General features: G+C 36.8%; 1 long non-coding RNA gene across 5 annotated transcripts in view; it reads left to right on the forward strand.

Moving 5' to 3' along the window:
• LOC116216661 overlaps positions 1-22,289 on the forward strand; it is a 29,915-nt gene that overhangs the window by 3,635 nt on the left and 3,991 nt on the right. The window contains exons 3-4 of one of the 5 annotated variants that reach the window (XR_004159876.1): positions 6,671-6,749; positions 8,830-12,000. The exons of 1 other annotated variant lie outside the window; for it this stretch is intronic. This is a non-coding gene — a long non-coding RNA (uncharacterized LOC116216661). Of the gene's footprint in view, positions 1-6,670; positions 6,750-8,829; positions 12,001-14,779; positions 14,871-22,289 lie in introns of those variants that run through there. 3 more of the 5 variants (XR_004159877.1, XR_004159878.1, XR_004159875.1) reach the window with 3 other exon arrangements.

Below are 22,289 nucleotides of genomic sequence, written 5' to 3' on the forward strand. Positions count from 1 at the left end.
TTTTTAAATATCAAGTAGTAATTTATGAAAATGGGTCTTCAAAGTATGTCAGCTGAGTTCTCCAACCACAGGCCTTCCGTGTTCACCAGTTTTCATTTTTATTTATTTATTTGGTTCCTAAAGGTTTTGGTTTGATAGAACAGAATCAGCTCTCAAATTCTCCTAAATGCCAGTGATCAGCTAGGATTTACTTAATGGCTCTTCCCAGACATCAGTTAGGAACTGTTCTAAAATGTCCAGCAAATATACTGTAAATTCACAGCAAAGCAAACCTTCACCCTGGACTATTCCTGTTATCAGGCTTGTCAGAACTTCAGTTTCTCAGTTACTAACTCAGAATCAGGCTGATTTCTTATAATAAGGAGGCTTTAATTTACTTTTTCCTTCCTTTGGCCCTTTGAACATCAAGGAAGTAACTTTCTCTGCGTTATTGTGGGTATTTAATTACAGATTGTTCATGATTGCATCTTTTCCTTTTCTCTCTATATTATAACTATTTCAACTTGCTTATTCTTTGGAGTTTTTCATTTGTGGGTTTTGGGATTGTTTTTCTGTTCTGCTTTTTTTTTTTTCCCTCCTACTTCCTACACAAGATAACTTTGTGCTGCGTGGTTCTAAAGTTCTAACCTCAAACATTGTATTTGGATCTACAGTTACTTTTATTGGTTAAAATACCTTCATTATTTCAGATAGGTGCTGTACTCAGCCAACACAAAGTAATGAAGAAATACCAAAAAGTTTGAGAGTTGGGAAAAATTCTAGCTGTCCATAGTATTTATGTGATGTTCTACATTTTCAGGATATATTTCATGTACTAACTAGTCTGCTAAGCAGTCCAAAACATTTCTGCCCAAAAAAAAAAAAATTGCTTTTTCTTAATGTTCTTGCTTTGACTGTAATGACAGTGGGAGGAATAAAGAATGATCTGATGGTTTGTACTGGAGAGTTTATATTCCAAGCACTAGATAAGAGATGTCAGCTGTTCACAGACGAGGAAAATAACAAGCTGTCAGCAATGTAAAGAGTATTTTTTTCAATAAGAATTGCAGATAAGGAAGATAAATTAATTTTTTTTCATGACGTGATTTTTTTTTCTTCATGTTACATTTGGAAAAAAAAACCAAACACAAACAAACAAGAAACCAAAACACAACAGATAAGAGTAGGTTATCCACGACCTTTCCAAGGAAATTAGAGCTCAAGAATGGATGGCTGCTACAGTTGTTCTTTGCACATTGTCTATTTGCAAGGAATAGGTCTGTGCAGGTAGAAGTGGGAGCAGAACTTGGCTGCAAAGCCTTGATGACTGGTGAGGGTATGCAGAAGAGCAGGACTTGTGCTGTATTTGCATAACTGACGGCTTGGGGGTGGGAGGAGGAACAACAGAAAACAACATTTTCAATTATAAACTTAAAAAAAAAAATAGCGCACAAGAAATGCTGAGATAGGGATGCCTTTAATCCTACACGCTCAGTCACATGATGGGACAGGACCACACTTTGAGGCAATCTGATTTTCTTCCCATAGATTTAGGATTCTGCTGTGATTCCCTAATTGCTGTGGAATGTTGATAATAACAAGCAGGGTATTATCGCTCCATCTGGATTGTACAACACTAGAATACTTTGCATTTCTTTAGTCTCATTTACCATGGGGAATTTAGATGTAACCCGACTGATGAACCTACATGACTAATATTCATTTTATAGGAGTGCAGAAATTGAGACTAATGGCAATGGCTTTTTCTTTATGCTGCACAGTCTAGGAAAGCCTGAGATTGGAATGGGATTTTCAGGTCTTTACAGGCTTAATTTCTTTAACCCAAATCTTCATGTGCAGCTTGCACAAAGATAATCATTCTCACTTTTCAGTATTTTGGGCATACGAAAGAAATTCATTGTAGAAATTTCTTTATTGGTCTATCACAATGTTTTTAAGAAATATATAAGAATTTGCATGAATACTGAGAGTATATATATAATCTCTTATTCCCAATACCTGCTCTGTGAATACATTTATATCTTTCAGGTATTAGTATGGTTCTATGAGTTGTCAGTTCATAGTTCTATCATTTCTTCTAGGATCTAATTCTGTGATGTAATGTGTGTTTGCTGAAAAGGGCTTCCTGGGGCAGTGGTCATGTGGCCAAGCCTACCAGAGTTCAAGCAGCATTTGACAAAGCTCTCAGGCGTAGTGGTTGAGTTTCAGGTCATTCCATGTGAAACCAGGAGTTGATCCTGGTGGGTCCCTCCCAACTTGGCATATTGTATTCCATGAACATACAAAATTAATGTGCTTTTTTTGCTGGTGACATTCTCCACACTGTAAAATGATAAAAGATTTGAACCAAGGCTTATATTTAGCTGAAATTTTAATGATTAAACAATCCACGCATTATCTTTGTCAGAAGAAGGTGATATTTAGAAATATATTAAAATCTTTGAGTGCCAGGTTGCAGTTTCTCAGAGAAAAATGTTGGTGTCTCCTTCCTGGCAGGTGGGATACACTACAATTTTAATGAAAGTGACATGCTGGCTACTCCTAAGTGTTTTTTTCTATCTTGCTCTTTTTCCCCAATCACAACTACGTGTAATGCAGTGCAGTTGTTCAGATGCTTATTACCAGACAGTGGGAGAGAGAGCTGAACACGCTGAAGATATGAGGATGGTGTGTGTGGCTTGAATTCCCTCTATGAAAGGCTCTCTGCGTATGTGTAGTTGGCATGACAGGCAAAAGCACAGTCTATCCTTTGCAAGCAAGGGTACAAACTACTGCATAGACCTTGCTTAGAAAGAGAGGAAAACTTTTTAATTACTTGGACATTGTTTCCCACTAGCACAGCTACCTGTATTTCCAATAGATTATTACACGTTACAACCCTAAAAGTGTACAGTCAGGCTCACGGAGAGGAGAAAGTTTTGTTCTGAATTGGAAATCTGGTGGGAGATCAGGATCCTGGAGGTACCAATATATTTGTGTCCTATTCCCATCTTGTTACTCTGCAGGATCTGTTCTGAAATGACCAGCTTATTTCCCACAGTTGATCAGCCATCTGATGAACACTGCTGACCTTGACTGGAATGATTATTTAGCATTTAACTGTGGGAGATAATGTTGGTCCAAGTTCCCGGCCATACTTCATCAGTTTCCAGAGTAGTGCATGTATGCGTGATGAACCGATCACAGCTGTGGTTTAATAGATATAAACAATTAAGCAATTATAAATCAATGAGCTCTGTAACTCTGGTATTATAATAATTACATTTTAAAAGGCTCTACTTGGTTACAACTTGGGGATTATTTACAAGCAATAATTAAGGTCGGACAGACTTCCTCCTCTTATGCAGAGTGTATGTATGAGCAGCATGTCAAACAATAATTAATTGAGGGCAAACCTAATTGCTTATTGTGCTGAAGTGTGTCAGTACCCTACAGAATATGAGCCTGTATCTGTTACTGGTTATATTTTAAGTAAAAAGAGATACCTTTTTTAAATAAAAAGGCAAATTATCTTTGTATGTCATATTTTAGTAAGAAAGGTATCAGTTGCTCCAGGGTTTTTTTATTATTCAACCCAGAGGAAAAGGAATAAAGTAACAGGAAAAGGAGTATGGCACACTGCATGTATGAAGCAATCCTATGAAGAAAGAATAGATGGGAAAAATTAGTGCAATCTTTTTACAAGATTATTCCCCACAGTATATTTCCCAGTGCTTTGTCTGGTCTCGTTTGCAAAGATGCAAATGATGTCGTTTTTATTGCTCCCCTAAGGGGAGATTATCCAGTCTAATAACATTCACTGTTAGGAAATTTTACTGATGTTCAAACTGTTTTTCCTTACCTGACTTTACCCTATTGCTCCCAGTTGTAAACTCCCGCAGGCGGTTCTGAGTAGTTCTCCTTCCTGGGTGTTCTGGGCCAAGCTGCACACAAGTATTCTTGTTAATCTTTCACCGAAGTCCATCTAGATGATGGACATTCGGGTCTCGAAGAGCCTGCAAGTTTGAACTCAGCATCTGATCACTACCCTGTGTGCACACATGTCCCTTACATAAATGTACTGACATGCAGACACGCACATGCTCATGAAACCCTTGCCCCCAGACAACCTGCTTATTGACGAAACATTTTCTTGCGCATGTGCTTGTCCTCTGGTGAGAGGAAAAGTCACTGCTGGACCAGCTGACTTAAAAAAAAAAAAAAAAAAAAAAAAGTAGAGCTCATAGGATCAGCACAATGTCACTAGTGTGGGAATGGACCTGTGGAGCTCTCTGGTCTGACTTTTGCAGAGGAGGATAAACCCTGAACACAACGTGTTCCTCAGGCCTTTGTTCCACCTTCAAAACCCTCAAGGACTCATGTTCCACAGCCTTCCTTGATGTCTAGTTCAATACTATATTTTTACACTGATTTATTTTTTCTTCCCTTTATATTTAGTCAGAATCTGAATTAATACTTTATTGTCTTCTGAGATGCATTTTACATTTGAGGTACATTTTTAAGCAGACACCAAAGTGGCCAAGGGGGCAGCCTGAAGTTTTGTGAGCTTTGAAAGGCAGCACAGGCTTCCTTTTCTCTTGGTCCGATAACACTGGCAAGTTCTCTTCCCTCTCTATCTTTTACTTTCCTGTCCGCAGTTTTCTTTCTGTAGTATTAAGAGATGAAGGGGTTTCTTTTAAGTGACATTTTAATAGGATATGTTTAAAATGGGCTTGTTTGAAAACATTTTAAAGTCTAGAATGAAATCTTGAAATCTCATCAAACATTGAAAAGTTTCTTCTATTTGTTGAAGTACCTAACATTATGTGACCACTGGTAGTAGTTGCGCTATGTGGTCTGTCCCCATCTATCTGTATGGCAGTGGGAATCTTTCCCTCTTTTGTTGAGACATAGTGACTTCTTTTTTTTTTTTTTCTCCTGATCATGATGCATAAATCAGATGACCTCAATGACATCTCCTTGACCTCTCACTTCTAGCTGCCATACTTAAAGAAGAGGTGTTCCCAGTTTTAGGCTTAGTATTCCAGCTCAAGTCTTACTAAAGAAGAAAAAAAAAAAACAACTTAGTGTATCTGAAGACTGTGCTCTGCTTTAAACCTCCAGGGGTGATGCCAACTTCTTTCTTCTTGTTATGGCAGCAAGATGTTTTTTTACTCAAGTGTAGCCTGTGCTTAGGTATATCCCTGACCTTGGTGTATTCCAAGCTATTTTCTGGATATTCTCCATTCTGCTTTCATACATTTTTGCTATGTCTGTGCAAGTGTGCCATGTTCCACTTGACTCTTTTACTAAATTGCACTCTACTTTCCTTCCAGATGATTTCTTGTTTCTTTTTTTTTTTTCCTACTGATATCTACAATTTTCTGAGTCTGTTCCTCCTGTATTTTGTTCATAAGTAAGGTTTAGTAAAATAGAGTTGCAGCACTCAGAAAAGGTCAAACCAAACAAAATCTTACAGAATGAACATGTTAGGAAATAATGTCAGGTGTAATTCTGTTTTGTAAAAGTCACAGTATTTATAATGAAGAAAATAGGCATTTGTTTAGGAAGGACATATATAAGAAAAGCTGAAAAAAGAGAATGCCTATTTATAAATAGATGCAATGGGGGAAAAAAATGACTTCACAAAACTTTGTGATGTAATGTTTCTAAATGACAAGGATGAGTTATTTCATACAAAGGATATCTATGAAGCCATTTCAAGAAATAACAAAAAGAAAGATCTGTGTTCCAAAGGGACTGAGTTTATTTTTCATTTAACAAAGTACAGATGCATCTAGAACCCAAAATAACTGAGCTATACTGTACTATCCTTTAGCAAAGATATTTCAAAGGGGGCAGGCTCTTTAAAAAGTTTGGCTTCTGTTTGAGAACCAAGAAAACCCAGCAGCATTCTTAGAGACTTTTAGCATGCATGGCTTTGAGCACTTCTGAAAATTTGCCTATAGAGGTAGATGCTGAGCATTTGAAAGGAATTATCCTAGAGCTCTTTGGAAAATCTGGCTACATTTTAGACAAATGCCTCATCTATGATCTCTTGCCCTTTGATTTAGCAAAGCTTTGGTGCTATGTGGTGAACTGCTTGTTGTCAGATGCTTATCAGTTTTAAGCTGGCTTTAAAAATAAAAGCAAAAAAAAAACAAAACAGAAAAATAAAAAACAAACAAAAGAAAACAACAATGAGGTGTGGAGAATCTTTTTAGATTTTGTGGAGATGTAGTTAAACTTTATGATTAGATAGCAAGTCAAGCACTTGACCAAATGGTTAATCAAAACTTTCCATCCAAGTGCTCCAATCCCTTGTTACATCAAGGCTTCATAGTTGTACCAGCCTGGCCAAGGAGTGTTTGCACGTGTTCTCCACTACCAAATGGGGAGAAATTGCTGCAACCTCTTATGCTCATAATCAGATTATTAGCCCAGTTTGGAAGGTTCATTAATTAGTACTTATTTGTAATCTCTCTGCAGAATCAAGTGTTACTTGTAAAATAAATACGAATATGTGTAATTGGATTAAACCAACATTTCATAAAACACATTTTTAAAAATCACCGAAGTAGTAACTTTTAAATCTACTTAACTTCATAGTAGCACCCATTTACTAATGTTTCTGGGTTGCACTTGTGTTTTTTGGGTTTGTGTTGATGGGATGCATCTCTCCTATTTTCAGTCCTGTTACTGTAATGTTCATCTGGAAGCTCTCTTCCAGCCTCCGAGCTTCTGAAGAGCATCTAAAGTGAATACACAGGGTATGTGTTCATGGGAAATTTCTGGTATCTAATTGACAATCAAAATTTTATTTCTACCTTTCCGAATTTTTGAACTCATAGCAAAAAATAAACAAACAAACAAATAACCATCTGATGCAAATCCAGATTGGAACAAAGGAATATCATGGCTGGCCTGAAGCTGTCCTTTGTGAAACTTTAAGACTATCTATTGAAGTATTCTCACAGCTGAAATATAGGCAGCAGTTAATACTGGACAGGCTACCTGCAAGAATGCCATCATGCTCTTTTTCAGATATGTATATATACACATTTAAAAAAATAAAAAGGGCCCAGTCTTTTGAAGATATGCTTCTGTTGCTGTACACAAATATTTAAATGTAAGAGTAGTAATTATTTACAGCAATAAGTGATTAACTTGTCCTTATATCAACTACCAGTCTTATCCCAATTCATCAGTATTTCATTATGCATTCCACTTCTCCACTGACCTTTAAAAATATTCTTTGCTACCTATCAGAAAATTTTATATGGTAGAAATTATTTTAGATTGTATTTTGGTGATGAATTGCTTTGTTTTTCAACTCAGCAGTAGAGGTAGACTTGTTCAGTGCACTTCTCAGAACTTCATGAAGCAGTTTCTGAGCATCAGACGTGGCCAAACTGTGCTATGGGTGCAGTAATTTGGGCTTTGTGATATAAGACAATATTAATACTTCTTTTTAGAAGTTATTTGTTTACTTATTCCCCATAGTTTCTTTCCAAAGATTGTACAAGCGATGCTAAGCTATAATAGCAAGGTAAAGATATGATTGTGTAATAGATATGGTTTATGGGAAGTTTTAATCTTTATTGAATCTTCTCAGAAACTAGTGAATGATATGTAGCTGATAGAAGAGATATAGGAAAGAAAGAGCAGCTGGTGTTTTGACTGATTCTATAATATTGTAATTATATTTCTAAACCTATGCCAGGTGCTTTAACAACTCTACCTAGGTTTTATGTTATGTGGATGTAAATAAATAAATACTGTGGTTAATTTTCCTGTTTCCTGAAATAAGACTTTATAGGTGTCAGTGAAAGCAAGGTAATTGAGGCCTAGAAAAAATGGGAGACTTAATTATTGTAAGCATGCAACCAAAATAATGGGATGCTTCAAACGGTGACTGGGCATCCAGGGAGGAGGTGAACTAGCAAGGTATTTATAGTCTAGCAAAGGTCTGCATTCATGCCTTTTATTAAGGACATGAAAGCAAGAAAATGGCCAAAGATGTCCTTCAAGCTCTTAGGACATGAACACATGGTGAAGACAATGATTGGAGGTAGCATGGGTTCATAATGTATGGTTAAGTCATAACATTAATCAATCATTCATTAATCAATCAAAAATGTGTTGCAGATTGACAACAGAAGTAAGCAGTAGGAAGGGCATGGTAAAGTGTAATAGGAACAGATTGGATGTAAATAAAGCAGGGGGAGGAAGATTGTGTATGAACTTCTTGGCTTAGCTGCTTGAAAGCTTGACCTGCAGCAAGCTTTTTCACTTAACGTGCTACATGAGTAAAAGGAACCTGAGCAACAAATCTGGTCTTGATTTTGTTACGTGGTTAAAGGCTACTGAGTGAGTGAAAGTTCCTTGTTGATGAGAGAGGGAGACTCCTGCCAGGGGTGCAGGGTTAATGGATGAGCAGTCAAGTCTGGAATTAGCATCTAGGGACTGTGGAGAGCTAGTGGTCTGTAGGAGCAGTGCTTAGAGTGGAAGAAAGGATTCACAACTGATAAAGGCATATCTATCAACTTCAGAAAGGCTTAATTATGTTCTTAACTATCTTTAAATGCTTGTTTTAGCCCAAAATAAATTTAAAAATCAATACAACTAATAATTAAAACAACCTTATCAGCTCCCAAATCACTGTATTTAATTTAATTTAATAAAAGATGCTGTTTGTTTTCACTGGAAGTGGAATCCACAATGGAAAAGACCTGAGCTTCATATGAAATATGATCATACAAAAATGTTTTCTGAAATAAGGTATTTTCTGGTTTAAACATCTCATAAAGCTGTATGAGATTATAACAAATCTTACAACTTTCCCCTTAGGTCTCTGTGATGATGATTATTGTGCAATTTTTGTTTCAACATAGAGCTATGCTTTCTGGACTTCAGCCGTACTGGAGCATGATCAACTTCAGGATAAACAACAAAGAGAAGATATAATTATATATACTCCCAGGAGATGAAAATCAAAACTGTTTTTCAGACCATGGATGCTAAATGGGCTAAAGTCAATTAGCAAAACCATCTCTCACCACATGCTATAGCAATTAATGTATTAAATTGAGGAGTGATCACCTAGTGCAACTTAAGCAGCTGCTCTTCTTTCAGTGAGACAGAAGTCTTAAATATTTTCTCTGCCACATTACCTAGCAGTGGAAACCAGTTCTTGCCAAAATCCATAAAGCTGATGTCTTATCCCTCTCTAAATCCCTCCTCGAAACCTTTTTTTGCTATGATGCTCATGAACCACTCCCATCTGTTAGGCAAGTAGTGAGCTGCAGTGAAGTCTGTTTGCTTTACAGTTATTCAGTCTTTCCAACCCACTCCCACCTCACAGTTTATCTGTTCCATCCATCGCTTTTATGCTCGCCGATAAGAACAGTGTTAGATCTCTGATGCAGCGACTCATTATTGTTTGCAAAACTCCTAATTAAATGATACCCTTTCTTTTTATGTTTCTGGGTGCAACTTTAATATGAATTGTAAATAATACCTTTGTAGAATTAGCATTATCAGTAACCCAAAAATTTGAAATTAAGACTTCAGTGGTAGGTGATCTGTGATGCACTAAAGGAACTAAGAAGTGGAAAAGCCATTGAGCTCCCACAGCAGTTTCTTCACCATACAAATTCTACCCTCTAATGTGGTGGAGCGGAAATAGATGTGAGGAACTGTGCATGTGTGAGCCTCTACGACTCAAATTTGCCACAATTAGATCTGATTTCTTGGTTAATGCTAACCTCTGGTTGGTCATCTGTGCACAGAAAGCTTCCCACATTAATGTAGCTTAGCAGTACACAACCTGGTGTTCCTCCTGTTTGAAACACAGCAACTTATTTTGTCCTGCTGTGAAGGATTTCATAACAGAAGCAATCTTTAGTTGAACATTGCAGAAGAGGTAATAAGAGAAAGTTCTGGGTCATAACCTCATTATGACAAGACTGATAGCGTGTCACCTCGGCTGTGATATCAATAACTGGGTCAACTCCAGTAATAAAAATGAATACACTGTGCATCACTAAGCCAGGAGGAGAACAGTATGTCTTTTGAGACCTCTGTGTAACTGGTTGTACGTGTTCTAAAATGAGTACATTCTTTGAGAAGCATTAAAAGAAACAGATCTTACCTTAGTGTCTAATCATAACAAATGACAGGCTGGTTTAATTATTACTTGGTAATTCTTTATTTAAACTTTGTACAAAGATTCATTTGCAGTATATTCTTTCATGCAGAACATAAAAGATATAATTGTGTGCAGAGTAGGTGTGGTGCTTCACTAGGTCAAGTAAGGAGTAATTTGTTTATATACTTGCTCTGTATGAAAAACCTGTGCATGCTGTACATGCATGTCCCAGTTCATATGACTGTTCCTACTAATTGTTTACACAAATTGAGGGCATTCAGCTCATCAGTATTTGAGGGTCGCTTTTCTTTCCTGAAGCAGGGAGGGAGCTTGACTATAGAAGTCTGATATAAAGGCACAAGAAAGAGATGTGTTGGCACAGTCCCGCAGTAAAAGGTTTTAATAAAACCTTTCAGACACTATCAAGATCCTCAACCTTCCTCAATCTAAATATCAGTATTTCTAATGCGTTATCCTGGTGACTTCATTTCCTTGTAGGACTTGATAAAACAAAAATTCAGGGGCTAGACTTCACTGATTAGCCATTCTTGGGGATGATACAAAACAATCTGAGCTGAATCTTTTTTACTCTGCTTACTTTTTTACTCTGCTTACTGAAGCTGACTTTCTTCCTTCAGAAAAGCTGTTACAGTTATTTCACTGGATCACTTTTTTTTTTTTTTTAAGCCAACTTGTATGTGTAGTGTTTGTGCTTCACATGTACAGTTGTTGCACCAAGGAACTTATGTGAACTAAGAGGCACTGGGCATGTCAAATGAGACATGGGGAAGTAAATCTAGAAGTCACTCTGGGAAACTTTGGTATCATTTTCACAAAACATGCAGTTGAGAAATGGTAGAATGTTAGCTAATTCTCAAGGGTTTTATTTATTTTTCTTATTTGCAAACGAACAAGCAAAAACTGCAGATGTTTCTGGACCTGATTTGCTTGGGTTGCCACCTGCTTTCTACTGAACACTACATAATCCAGCTAAGATTGAGATAATGTGAGATGCGTGTAAGACTTCTTTCAGCAGATTGCTCCTCACAGTTACTGTCTCTTCTATTCCTTCTCTCCTCCACCTCTCATATCTTAGAGCTGGAAATCTCTGCCATTCCCTACCTCAAGACCTCAGAGTTTGGTACCATCTTCTTATACTTATTCTGGCTTTTTAGAATGCCATGAAGCTCCCAGTTAATGTAGAGGAATTAATCAGTTGGGTCACTGTCAACTCAAAGTTAAAGGATCAAAGTCAAAGACACTCTCTTCAGTAGCTGCTGGCTGATGTCCTCTCGTAGTATATATGGGCCTATACAGATGAAAGGGAGAAGACCAACAAAAGCCTGAACTCCACTGCACTGGCAACTGGAATGGCTTCTGTAGAGAGAGAAAAGGAAGGAAAGGAATTGCTTTCACTCCAGGGGATCAGGAATGATGTGCTAGCTGTACAACATTTACAGAAAGGAGCTGTAAGGCTTGTCTGTGTCTATCCCATGGAAAAGGGGAACCACGTTTTTCAAAGCTGCTAATCAGCCATTTTAATTAGTGTTGAACTTAATAGCCCTCAAGGCAACTTTCTTTATTAACACTGCTTCTGTGCAAGGGTTTTGATTAATGGGAGCCTGCTCTGTTCTTGGGGCTCTGTGCTGCAGAGCTCTCATCAGCTCTGGAGGGCATAGGACATTTGACAATACCACAAGAGAAATGCAAGCAATTACACATAGAAGAAACGTGTTCTTCCAGCATGGAAAAAATGGATAGAATACTATTGTCCTGCTACAGGGCATTCATTGTTTTATGACACAGCCACTGTTTTTTCTATTATCAACCATATTTAGAAAGTAAATGTTTTTCTAACCTCTGCTGTTTTTCTGCCCTTCAGATACTCTTCTTATAAGTCCTTTGTGCATGTTTCTTTATAACTTTTATTTTCTATGGATATCTTTTTGTCCTCCAGGTATCTTTGAGTCTTCATCATATTTATCTTTTCAATAAGTTTGCTTCTTCTTTTTTCATTCCCTTTCTTTCTTTTATAATCTGCATATTTTCTTCCCTTTTCTCTAGTATTATATTTATGTATTAACTACTCTTTAGCAGTCTCAGTTGAACATGAGGTCTTATTACGTTAGTCACAATCTACAAAGCACAGCAGAAAGGAATTTTATCCTCGTTTCACAGATAAGGAAAACATGGTTGTGGCTAGTCATTGTCTTGACCTAATCCATGTAAGCAAGCTAGATGCTTTCAGGCTTGAGACAGTTTCTTATGAGTCCTACTCATATAAGGCTATCGTTCATCTTTTTTTCTTATTTTTTTCTTTACCATCTCCTTTTTCCTCTGTGTGCTTTCTCTTTTCTATTTTCTTTTGTGCCTTACCAGAGAGTTTATTCTCTGTATGTACTAACCCTTGGCCACTTTGCAGAATGAGTACATTTCCACCCAAATCAGTGGCAATGATCTTGGGTTACAAGACATTTCATGAACGTCAAAATACCTGTATTGCATAACTCAAATAAGTTGAACAGTACACCCATCCTGAAATAACACTGGGCATAGAAGTTAATTGCATAGTCCTGTGGAAAAATAAAAGAAAATTGTTTGGTGGCAACTACACAGGGACTCTATCAGCAGTGGTAGTAACTTGCTTGTTTAACTTGAGATAACACTTTCAGTGCTTGCTTCCAGTAATCATGTAATTGACTGGTGTGCAAACAAAAAGGCTCTTTGGAAAGATGCTTGTACGTAAAATCCCAAGCAAGAAAAGGTTACTCCTACTACCTCCATAAACATTACTGACAGCAGTTATCATAGTTTCTTCAAAAATAAGTGGGGGGAAAAAAATAGAATATGTGCCTTCATTGAATTCCACCCACATTCTGCTGGAGGGCAATGGGGAAAGATGTGCAACTGGAGGAGGAGGAGGAAGAAAAGAAGTATTTGATTGACACATATAAATGAAGATCAAGTAACCTTTGTTGTTGTTTTCCTTTGCTGTGGAAAACGATTTGGGTGAGGGAAGGTTATTCGAATTATATGGTAAAACACATGCTTAGCACTATCTCATTCCCAGAGCAGAAGGACCCCTGTCCTGTCATTTTGAGCTATTAGCACCTCTAACTCTCCAAACTTCATGTTCTGAGAGCAAGATGGAATCCGCTTGTGTTAATTTGAGTAGAAGTTAAATAAAGCATCTAACAATTAGACTCAAGTTTTTAATGTGGGATTGAGTATTTGGTTGATTGGGAAAAAAAGAAAAAACAACCTACAACCTTCTTAAAGTTGAAGCAAGGATCATTTTTGGTTCTGTACTGTTTTCAAAGCACCTTAGAATCAATAAACGATTCTTCTCCCACAAGATTTAACCATCTATTCTTAAATGTGGACGGAAAAAATTAGATCCTAGCCTGAGCCTCTAACATTATATAAAAGGTGGATGTGGCACCTTATCTTCATAAAGATCAGTATCAAAGTAAGGTGAGGCATGGATAAGGGGTTGTTTATTCATGGCCTGAATTGAATTTTCCTATTCTAAGGAACTTGTCAGTGCTGTATCTCTTCTTGAGACTAGAAGATTTCACTTGTTACAGTGACACTCTTACATGGGTACAGCTAACTTCCCAATATGGCTCACTATCATATTAGCTTTTATTTTCCCTGTTCAAGTCAGAGCGTTGTACAGTTTAAGGCTGTAACGCTACTGTATTCATGAAGTCACAACATGTCTGTGTTACTACATTGTCTCCAAATTACACTTAGTCAACTGTGTGCATATCAGCATTTGAACTACTCCTCTTATAGTTTTTCCTGGGTGAATACCAGGAACTGTGTCTGGAAGTCTAGGATGCAGTGTCTTGAGAGCTAACGTAATGCTGAGATCTTGCAGAAGCATTATCTACTAGAAGTTCACTGCAGCTGTTGTTCTGTCTGTATTTCATAGAGGTGCTTCGTTATTAATGGAAATTCTAAGGGAGTTGTTATCCCATATTAAAACATAACAAGAGATTTCAATCTATTATTGAGTCATAATAGCTAGTGGCATGGTGCTTTTTTCAATAGTAAGAGGTTGGAGAGCAACCTTTGGACATGTTCCTGCAGCAACACCCACTCTTCTAGGGAAAAGGATTATCAATGCAAATTACAGGGGAGTATTTATTAAAGGTTACTAATTTGAAAAATGAAAAATTTGCCAAGGTGAATGATTAGAAAAGGTGTCTGTCATCTATGTCAAGACTAAAAAAAGATGAAAAGAATCACAGAAAGCAAAAAAGTTTTTTTGTGTTTTTTATGTTTTTTTTTTTTTTTCCTTAAAAGAGAGGCCTGGAAGCTATAATTACTTCCTTATATTTGTTCTAAAATGCCTATCCAAACCTCTCAGGCTCTTTTCGTACAGCTTAGTATTTCTGTTAGAACTATCTAATTCATAGGTAACTTGTCCTTTTTTTTTTCCTTTGTCGCTTAAAGTTCTCCTAGAATTGCATATAGTCACCAAATATCTTGGACAACCAAGGTCTATTGTTATTTCTTTATGAGCCAGTGAATATTTTCTGGGTGTCTTCAGAAAAATGTATACTCCCTACAAATTCAGAATAGTAGAAATTCCAGCTTTCTTCATGAAGATAGGAGAAACTTAGTTGAGTCTCTTCATTCCAGAAAGGTACCTACCACCAGGTTTCGTCATCCTAAATGAGACCACTGACTGCCTGGGTACCATATGAAAGAGCAGAGACTTCTCAGAAATAAGGTAATGATCTCTGGTTACATTTTTCAAAGGCTTAAACTTCTTTCTTCAGGAATGGATTCTAGGCTGAGATTTCTCAAATAAGAGGATCTTCTTTGCTGTGTTTTGTCACCTGACACTCAGATATGGTTTAAGATTAAAGTCAGTATTGTTTGCTGTTTGCTGTTTATTCTACTTCACACACGCAGCTTGTATTTAAAAAACTTTAATCTTTTTATACATTTGAATAAAAAAGTCTTCACGGGGAAGTCCATTCAAGCCAACCCTCGTCTGTTTGTTTATTTGCTTGTTTTTGGATGGGATATAAGCGCTTGAAATAAATAGTGGGAAACAAGGCCTCCATAGAGCTTAAAGTTGATCAGAGATGAGTCAAAGATCCAATACTTCTCTGAGCAAGAAATGACTTTGGCCGATAGAGGGAAATCCCATTCTTATTCTCTAAGACCTCAAGCATAGAGGTCATAGTTTCAGGAGGATGGTGTGCTTTTTGTGCTGCTGTTGTGCTCATTTAGAACAGAAATGACCAAAAGTGATATTTTAGGTAGTCCCAAGAGACTACTGCATATGGAATCTAATTCACAAGGACATCTACAGACTCTTGAGAACCGCTCTGAAAACTACAATCTCTAGCTCAGCCCATAGAGAGCTTAAAAGAGTTTTGTAAGAAAGGTGTCAGCCACTTGCATCATTTTCTGTCCCTGAGAAATCCTTTCCTGGCATGATCTTAGCCTTATGGCATCCTAGTCCTTGTACCCAACATAAAGAACATAAGAGACAGTGGGAGTTTCCTCTGTAGAGATTAGCAGTACTAAAAAGGACAATTTCAGTGCACAGCTGACAAGTTGAAAATACAACACATGAGATTATTCTGATTTTAAACTCTCCTGGCTAACAGCATTTCAAAGACTCCTCCTATACTTAAGCTGCCTTTCTTTCATTTGTTTCTTTGAACACCTATTTCTTGTATTTAAAGAATCTGAGATCTGTAATTTCCATTGGATGCAATACTGGGAGCATGGAAAATGTTTCAAAAAATGAATAAAAAAACCCCAGGAAATCTTTATGTGATTTCCTAGGGAAGAAATCAAATCTGTCTTAGTCAACTGTAATTCAAAGTAGCAGCTTAAGGATTTTAACTGAATGTGAAAAGGAACAGTGTTATGATTTTTTTTTTTTAAAGGAGAGGACAATTACAGATGCAACAAAGCTCATGTTTGTGGAATAGAGGTTAAAGTTCTTGATTTCTCTGTTGGCTTGCAAGCATGTTAAATTTGTGTCTGTGTCTTACAACTCATCGTGTGATAAGCTTAATCCTGTAATGGGAAATCTTTTGACCTTGCTGGCATCTGCAATACAAGGCTAAGTCTGGTCACTTTTCTATTTAACTCTGTCAACTTTGTAACGCTTTTCCTGAGCAATTTATGGCCAATATTCTGTAACACGAGCTTTGTCCCATTTTTTCATGCACAAGGTTAATTTTGTTACAGTCTGTGTTGTGTTACTTTGAATTCCTGGATTTTTAACGCCTCATTCCCCACTGTTTTAACTTTCTCTTCCTTTTTTTGTCTGTCATTTTTCAGGAATTCTATTTTCATTTCTTGTAGCCTAGGTGAAATCGTTTAACTGTATATGAAGATGATGTATTCCCTCTTTTAGCCTAACACAGTACTCATGTATGTACACTTCTTCCTTGGATAAATCTTTGTCAAACTACTCCCTGTGATGTTGGGATCAGTTCTGAAAATGGCATGAGTTAAAAATCAGAAAAGTGTAAGTACCAGTGAAGTAGATAGGAACGTGGCGGAGATGTCCAAAGCTCTGGAGGATTTGTGGAACTGAAGCTGGGAATGGCCTATCACTAATGATACAGTAAGGAAGCAAGGTAGTTTGGACACTTTTGTTTTTCCCCCAGAGATTAAGTGTTCAGATAAATTTCTTCATATAGATTTCTGCACAGATTTCTGCACAAAATAAAACATGATTAGGGATCAAGACTTGTGTAATGCTGTTACGTGACATAATGCCACAGTTTTGGTCTCTGTGTTGAAGCCTGGGAACCTTTATCAAGTTTGAGTTAAACGTAGACTGTCTATTATGAAGAGACATTAAAGGTAGCTTAGATAACTCTCCCATCTTTTGTCTCTCCATAGGAACAGGTTGCAATGCATTGTTATTTTGTTTTATTTGGTAACTGGTTTTGTGCAGTGTGAGTTTTCAGGATTAACAAAGTTATCCACTATAGTTTAGTTGACTGACTACTGTTCTGTTCTAATTAGGCTTAGTTTGTTATCTTCGTTATTTGATAGGTGATTTTTTAGCACTTCCAAAATCTGGGAGGAACATGTATTGTGTTAACTACTTAAGATGTCCTTTTTTCATATGTAGCAGTTCTACTTACTAAGCATGAGAAATTTCAAATCTAAATGTGTGAGCGTTTGGACTACCTTCAGGCTACTGGGATTTACTGCTTTAACCGTTGCTAAAGTGTAGTAAAACATGGTGCTCTCTCCTACTACTGGGAAGCATTTTATTAGTGCTGCGCTTGCAATAAGCAGTAGAGATCCTCCTGTTCGTATAATGATTCTCTTCTGCTAATGTTGCTCCCATTGCTACTAAATGCTTTCTTATTTAGGTGTCTGAGGCCGTAATTATATTCTCTTCTTGTCTTTACTACAATTAACTAAATCATTTGTTATCATAATAGTTGTCTTTCCCTAGCTTTGTTTGAAAGATTCCCCTCTTATGCTGTGGCTCGAGGCTTGAAGCACTGAAATGCCATGGAGCTGCTCCCCTTGTTGCTTTTCAGAAACAGAAGCTGCCTTCTTCCTCCTCACATTTCTTTGTATCCTCTTTCATTTTAGCCCTGGCAGGCAGGCACAGCAATGGTCTCTTATTTTTTCCTTTAATTTTCCTGGTTTTGTTTGTTGTTTGTTTTTTTTTTTTACTGGCAATTGATCTTTAGGATTCATATAATTTAACCATCCAACTTGGGTAAAAAAAATAAAATAAAATAAAAATACAGTCTTTCAGACCTCTCTACAGCAATTTGAGAGCCTCTAAGCAAGATTACACAGGGGAATTACGAAGTAAGAAGTACGACAAAATCTTTGGTAACAAGATTCTTTAAATAGAAAAATAAAGCATACAACTGGATGTAAAATAGAACACCAGCCCTGGAGAAGTATTAATCTGTTCAGAAACATTTAAGTTCCTTGATTTTTAATTGCTAATGTACTTGCTCTTTAGGGCATTCTGTTGAACTCCTACGTGGACACTCCTTTATTTATATACAAGCTGAAAAAAAAAGCCTGCATTATGAAATCTCATTGTTTTTGGCTATGTTTTTCATAGGTGTAGTCCGGACCTTTATTTTTGTTATGCGTGTGATATTTCAGAAGTTGCCATAACCTGAAGGCGAGGGCATGAAATGAAATGATGACCCAAGAAGATGCGGTAGCCTGATTTTGAACGTGTGACACAGGTCATAAAAAGAGTAATTTTTTATTGTATGAATTAAGTTGCAGGGACTGTTAAGTTAAACTTAAAATAACCCTTTTAAAAGTTGTTGAGGATAATGAATTAGCCAGGAGGAGTGAGAGCCTGCTGCTGCCAACTAAAGTGCTTGGGGACTTGAGATAGAAGCGGACGATAAGAAGCAGTTTTCATGCATTCAAATAAATTACATGTTGGGCTTGGCTTAATCCTGGCATCAGAGTGATCTCTGGGGTTTTCCCTACATTATCTTAGTCCATGATTATGCAAATATCCTTTTAATGTAGCGACTCCTTAACAGGAAATTAGTCTCCTACTTGCTCGTATGCTCTTGCAACCAGGAGACATTTGCTTGCAAAATCCTACCGTGTCTGAGGCACAAAAAGCACATTAACCCTTTCAGTACCAACATCCTGTAAGCATGCAAACAACAGAACATTCTTGGTCAGGGGGTTTGGAAACAATCTTTAAGGTCCCTCCAAGCTAAGCCATTCTGTGTCAGAGATGTGGCAGATGAACCAGGGCAGAGCTGAGCTGTTCTCTGCCTGGCGTTGAAATATTCCTGGGCTTGAAAGTTCAACCAGAACGCAAATAGTATTAAGCTTACATTCCGTTTCAAAGAGGTACAGAAAGAGAAGTGAGGGAGAAAAATCTGTCAGAAAAGCAGGATTAAAACTGAAGGCATGCACATGTGACAAAGGATAAAAGCAAAATAAATGCAGTCACTGCTTTTAGTACGCAGCAAGCAGCTGAGGTCAAGGTAGTTTGCCATCATTGTTTGTGCATATACATGTATTTGAATGTATTGCAGCAATGTTGTTTCCAGGAAATGTGCCAAAATGGGGACAATGAGGATAATCTGCTTTCTCTGGAGAATAAGGATTAAGGGGTGGGAATGAGAATCTGGAAAAACAAATGGCTGGTATCCTTCAGGAGCGGAGGAATTAGTCACAATATATCTGAGTAAGGAGCAAAGATCAGTTCTGGCCTTCTTGTTTTTGTAAATCTACATGAGGGTAAGTTATTTGAGGCAAGCTTTCTCTTAAAATGTTTTCAGTAATAGAGATTCTTCCTTTTTATGAAAGAAATACTCATTTGGCATCTGCTGTCTATGCAGAACATGCAAGTTTTATCCCCTGATCAGAAGCAAAAACAGCAAAGTCCTGGGAGTTCCAGGGGAGCATGATGAAATTTCGCACCTAGCTCTGCAGTGGGATTTAGGGTAGTATCTGATTCATTCACGCTCTTTTGAAACTCCCATCAAAGTGAACTGTTCAAGGCATGACCTTAAGGTAACACTTGAATCAGCCACAGAATCTAGACTTCCAGCTCTTTGCTTTAAATATAAGACCTCTTCTTTCTTCTATATCCAGTGTATTCTGTTTGTAATTATCAGAAATTACCATTAGAGAAATTGGAGCTAATCTGAGGCTCATTTAAGAGCGAGAATTTATGCCCAGCTATTTAAATAAATTCTTGTTGAGCTAGTTTCTGGAGATTAAACTCTGTAATTTTATCTGTCAAGATGGGAGAAACTTGCTAGTACAGTAGCACAGTATCTTAGAGTAAAACAAAACAAAACAGCACACATACGTAAGTGTAGAGTGAGTGGGTGTTTGCAAATGCTGTTCAGGCAATATAATTTCTGTGATTTTCCATTAAATATCATCTAGTCAAACATGTTCAGTCCATTCTTAGTAGTGCAGACTAGCCCGTCACTAGTTTTTTTCTGACTGAGCTCTAGTAAAACCCAGTAGACATGAGAAAGTCTGAAGACATAGGAAAGAAAAGCCCAAGAATTTAAGAAAGAACTCAATTCAAAATATTAGTAGAATAAAATCCTATATTAGAAACAGCCAGCTGTCATGGTTTCACTGGGAGTTTCACCTCAAGAATAATTTTTCAGTGTTACAGCCAGTGTGCTGAGCCACTGGCATTCAAATTTAGCTGAAACAGGTCCCTGTGCTAATGATATCAGCCAAAAAACAGTATGATTTTATTTACCATCTGATGTAAACTCTTGTGTGCTGACAGGATAAGTATCAGAAAGTCTTTTTTTTATTTTTTTTTATTATTATTATTATTTTTAGGACACAAGGACTCAGAAGCTTGCTCTTTTAAAAAACACATCAGGTAGCACAGTTCTGGTGCAACATTAGGCTTAAGGAATCACCAATCACCAAGGCACAGTGTTGCTGTAAAACAAAACCAAGCAGGGAGACATTCTGACTTCTATGAAAGCTTTGATTAATTTCAAAGAAAGCTCAGCCATATGTACTCCTGTTATAAAAGCGTACCATGACTCAGTACTTGTGCACTGTGTAGGTCTGTAGGTCACAGTTGTATTTCACCTTATGTTTAGAAAAAGAAAATTAAACCACCTCCCCTTATAAGAAAAAATCAGCTTCAAAAGGAAGCATTCTCCTAATTTCTTTAACTCACATTTGAATGTGTAAAGTATATGACCAATAATTCCCTTCAGTACTGATACTGTAACTTACAACAGCTCAGAGGGTTTTGGTATTTTTTTCTTTTCTTTCCTATTTTTTTTTTTAGAATTTTGAAACTAGCAGGCGTTGATATCAAAGAACAGAAAAATACATAAACTGCTCCAGGTTTATATGCTACTTTCTTGTCGTCTTCACTAGTGGTAGGTGGATGGTTGGATTGCAAACAATTGTTATATATGTATTTGCCAAATAGCAACAAGGAATTTAGAGGAAGGATATCAATCTAGTTGTACTGTTCTATTAAATCAGTAGGATTTCCAGTTGTTAATATTTAAATGCTGATTTCAGAATTACTGGAAATAGGATGGCGTTGTTGAGGCATTATGGTACTGTAAAGGACTTGCAGTTTTGTCAATACAAATTATAGCTTTATCACTTGATATTACTAGGTGGTGCATTCCACAACTCCACTTCCTTCTTGGAAAGCAAGTAAGATGTTAGATAGGAAATTATTTTATTGGGAAATACTGGAACTTAATTACTGTTTTTGATGATCCTCTTGAAGTGGGATTTATGACATTTTACATAATCGTCTCTGGTGATATTGAAGCCAGATAATCAGTTTTGATGGTGATCAACAATTTGTTGTAAACATATAAATATCTAACTTGCTATTAATCTACAGTTCACATCAGAAAATGATCTAGGCTTCAAAATGATGTGAATTGGAAGCTATAAATGACTTAGGAAATGTTAATATTTTTCTTTTGCGTAATTGGAAGTGGACAGTAACAGTTTTCTGAACACTTTGGGGAAGAGTAATCATTTCACAGGCTTGTGAAGCCACCAAAATTGTCAAATTATCATTTTCTTTGTTGAAGGGTTCACACACAGGCATAGGAAGAGTGTATTTAGCTCGTTTCTATATCACTGAATGAATGGGATTTTGAATATCTCAAAATCATTTATACAAGAGCATAACTTACAGAAAATGTGTGGTTTTTTTTGACAAATTTTACAAAGGTTATAGTATAACAAATTATATTCAGATAAGCAAGTGAATTATTGTAATTAACATATGAGCCCAGAGGAACGTATTTGGCCAAAAAAAAAAAAAAAAGAAAAGCTCTCCTTGACTGTTCCATTGTAGTTTGTCATTATTAAAGATGCAGAACAGAAATTAAACAATCTTTATCCTTACAAAACATCAGTATTATGGAATGATATTGTTATGCTGTATTATGGCACCTTCAAGAATACTGCAAGAATTCACTTTTTGCAGAAACTTCAGTTTAAAGAAGGAATCAAAGGTCACAATCAATAGATAGCAAACAGATTTCACCAGGTGGATTGTCATGTCAATAGGTCTCAATAAAAAACACCCAGGTTTTCCACCCAGTTTCTTGCTGCAGTCTACATACAATCACAGAATGTGTAATTGGTCACTGAGAGCAAAGTATTTACCACTGACAAATGTATC

The sequence above is a fragment of the Meleagris gallopavo genome, chromosome 5 (assembly GCF_000146605.3).
Source record: "Meleagris gallopavo isolate NT-WF06-2002-E0010 breed Aviagen turkey brand Nicholas breeding stock chromosome 5, Turkey_5.1, whole genome shotgun sequence".
NCBI classification, from domain to species: Eukaryota; Metazoa; Chordata; class Aves; order Galliformes; family Phasianidae; genus Meleagris; species Meleagris gallopavo.